The 3,853-nt window shown below is 46.1% G+C and overlaps 1 pseudogene; it reads left to right on the top strand.

The window, feature by feature from the left end:
* Nucleotides 1-446: 446 nt before the first annotated feature.
* Nucleotides 447-585, top strand: LOC119296539 (annotated as a pseudogene).
* The last annotated feature ends 3,268 nt before the right edge of the window (nucleotides 586-3,853 follow it).

Here is a 3,853-nt window from a genome sequence, read left to right as displayed (position 1 = left end):
CGCCTGCCCTCATCCCCATAGCCGACCGACTACATCGCTCCAACTTCCTGGTATGGCGCGCGCAAGCCATGGCAGCCATCCGTGGGGCGCAGCTCGTCTCCTACCTTGATCCAGATCGGGAGCAGCCGGAGCAGAAGCTCCGCGACAAGGACGGCAAGCCCACGGACGTGCCCAACCCTGCATATGACATCGACAAAGCTCGAGACTCTCAGGTGCTGAGCTTCATTTTCAACTCCATCTCAGCTCCCGTCATGGTTCAGCTGGCGCACTGTGACACGGCGGCCGAAGCGTGGGTCGCCATCAGGGAGATCTTCATCTCCCAAACCCAGGCACACGTCGTCAACACCAGAATCGCCCTCTCCACCACCAAGAAGGGCAACTCGACAATGTCCGAGTACATCGGGCGCATGAAGGCGCTCAGTGATGAGATGGCATCGGTGGGCAAGCCGCTCACCGACGACGACATGGTGTCCTACATCTTGGCGGGACTCGACTACGACTACGTGTCCTTCGTCTCCACAATCTGCGCTCGTACTCAGCAAATCAAGGTGAGCGAGCTTTACTCGCAGCTGATCAGCTTTGAAAGCAGGCTGGCCATGTTTGAAGGCGGAGGGCAGTCCTCCCACTCCTCTGCCAACGCCGTGTCTCGCGGCGGACGCGGTGGATCCAACCGCGGTGGTGGCCGCGGTGGCAACGGTGGCCGCAATGGAGGCGGCCATGGCAATGGAGGCGGTGGACGTGGTCGCGGTGGCGGCCGCGGCAATGGAGGAGGCCGCAATGATATGCCTGAAGTCTTCTGCCAAATCTGCACCAAGCAAAATCACACGGCCATGGAGTGCTATCGTCGTTTTGATGTCTCCTTCAACAAGGAGAAAACTGCAGCAGCCGTCAACACCAACTCCTCCTACGGGGTGGACGCAAACTGGTATGTGGACTCAGGCGCAACAGACCACATTACCAGCGAGCTTGACAAGCTCACCGTTTGTGACAAGTACAATGGACATGATCAAGTGAACGTGCCAAACGGCGCAGGTATGAAGATTTCCCATATAGGACATGCATATGTTCGTACCCCTAGTCGTAATCTTCATCTCAAGAATATTCTGCATGTGCCCAAAGCCACTAAAAACTTGATCTCTGCTCATCGTCTAACCAATGACAACCATGTGTTTCTTGAAACTCATCCTCATTTTTTCTTTGTCAAGGACAAGGCCACGAGGAAAACCCTCCTCCACGGCAGGTGTAGAAACGGGCTCTATCCCCTATCATCAGCTCCAATAAGCTCGGGCAGACATGCACTTGGCGCCACCAAGATATCTCCATCAAGGTGGCACGATTTTAGGACATCCATCTTCGGCAATAGTTCAACATGTTCTTAGACACAATCAAATTTCCTTTTCTAGCAAAGAGTGGAATAAAGAGGGAGTGTGTGATGCTTGCCAACAAGGCAAGAGCCATCAACTTCCCTACCCAAATTCTAGTAGTGTTTCAAAAGCTCCTTTAGAGCTAGTTTTCTCTGATGTATGGGGGCCTGCCCGAGATTCAATTAATAAGAAAAATTATTATGTGAGTTTCATCGATGATTTCAGCAAATTCACATGGATATATATCTTTAAGCATAGATTAGAAGTTTTCAAAGTGTTTCATGAGTTTCAAGCACTAGTTGAACGACTTTTTGATCGCAAGATTATCACCATGCAAACGGATTGGGGTGGTGAGTATGAGCGCCTCAACTCATTCTTTCGTCAAGTAGGGATCACACATCACGTATCGTGCCCACATGCCCATCAACAGAATGGGTCAGCCGGGAGAAAACATAGGCACATTGTGGATGTGGGTCTCTCACTTTTAGCTCATGCCTCCATGCCCTTAAAATTTTGGGACGAGGCTTTTCTAGCTGCCACCTATCTTATCAATCGTACTCCTAGCAAGGTGATTAATCTTGACACTCCTTTAGAAAAATTGTTTCATGAAAAACCCAACTACCATGCCCTACGCACTTTTGGTTGTGCGTGTTGGCCAAATCTCCGACCATTTCATGCTAAGAAGCTAGAGTTCCGTTCAAAACAATGTGTTTTTCTTGGCTATAGCAATCTCCATAAAGGATTCAAGTGTCTAGATGTCAAAGAAGGACGTGTCTATATCTCTCGAGATGTTATCTTTGACGAAACAATTTTTCCATTTGCCTCACTAAATCCAAATGCCGGCGTTCCTCTTCATTCCGAAGTTCTTCTCCTTGCAGAAACTGCTTCATCTGAACCTCTTGATCATGGGGGCGAACAGACAGCTGATCTTTCGGTTAATCTTCATAAAAATCATGCTATAAATTTTGGTGGAAATTCTGTTTTTGGCTATGATTTTATGCAGCAGACAGGCGTGGAGCACGATGTAGATTCAGGTGCGGCCGGGTCAGGTTCTGGATCCGTTGTGCAGGGCTCCGGATCCTCTGTGCAGTCGCCTTCTGCGATGATTTCTGCGTCACCACCAAGAACAAGATCTCAGCATGGTATTTTGAAACCAAAAGTACGTACGGACGGTACGGTCAGGTATGACAAAGGGCGTCATTTTGCTGGTCTTGCTGTCACAGGAGAACCAAACACTTTGGTAGAGGCATTGGAAAAATAAAAACTGGAAAAATGCAATGAATGAGGAGTATAATGCTCTTATGAAAAATAGAACATGGCATCTAGTTCCTCCAGCAAAGGGGAGAAACTTGATTGACTGCAAGTGGGTCTATAGAATTAAAAAAAAAAGCAAATGGAGAAATAGACAGATACAAGGCTAGACTAGTTGCAAAGGGGTTTAAACAAAGATATGGTATAGATTATGAAGATACCTTTAGCCCTGTTGTGAAAGCAGCTACTGTTAGACTTGTTCTGTCCATTGCAGTATCAAACAATTGGAGTCTTCATCAATTGGATGTGCAGAATGCGTTTCTTCATGGCGTTCTAGAGGAAGAAGTGTATATGAGACAACCACCTGGGTATGAGGTAAAGGACAAGTATCATTATGTATGCAAGCTTGATAAGGCTTTATATGGTTTGAAACAAGCACCTAGAACATGGTATTCTAGGCTAAGTGTGAAACTCCAAAGACTTGGTTTTCAGCCATCCAAAGCTGACAATCACTGTTCTTCTACAGAAAAGGCAAGATCACCATTTTCATGCTAGTATATGTTGATGATATTATTGTTGCAAGCTCATCGCAGGATGCAACCAAAGCATTGCTTGAAGGTCTAAGGAGAGACTTTGCTCTTAAAGATCTTGGTGATTTGCATTACTTCTTGGGAATAGAAGTAAAAAGAGTTAAAGATGGCATAGTCTTAAGTCAAGAAAAGTATGTGTCAGATGTGCTAAAACGAGCAGGTATGATGAATTGCAAAGTGTCAAATATGCCTCTCTCAACTTCTGAAAAGTTATCTAAGGAAGAAGGAGAACCTTTAAGTGCTGAAGATTCTACAAACTATAGAAGTGTTGTAGGTGCTTTGCAATATCTAACACTTACAAGACCTGATATATCTTTTCCTATCAATAAAGTATGTCAGTTCTTGCATACTCCCACCTTTGCACATTGGACAGCAGTAAAAAGAATCTTGAGATATTTAAGAGGTACTATGAGTACAGGGTTGAAAGTCACAAGGTCAATGTCAACTTTGGTGAGTGCATTCTCTGATGCTGATTGGGCAGGTTGCCCTGATGATAGGAGATCAACAGGGGGCTTTGCTGTTTTCTTTGGACCAAATCTTATATCGTGGAGTGCACGGAAACAAGCTACTGTGTCAAGATCAAGTACAGAACCTGAGTACAAAGCGTTGGCTAATGCCACGGCAGAGTTGATATGGGTTCAAACCTTG

This window comes from Triticum dicoccoides, chromosome 4B, assembly GCF_002162155.2.
Source record: "Triticum dicoccoides isolate Atlit2015 ecotype Zavitan chromosome 4B, WEW_v2.0, whole genome shotgun sequence".
Taxonomy (NCBI): Eukaryota; Viridiplantae; Streptophyta; class Magnoliopsida; order Poales; family Poaceae; genus Triticum; species Triticum dicoccoides.
Note: the sequence above shows the minus strand (reverse complement) of the source record. Positions and strands in the feature narration are given on the sequence as shown.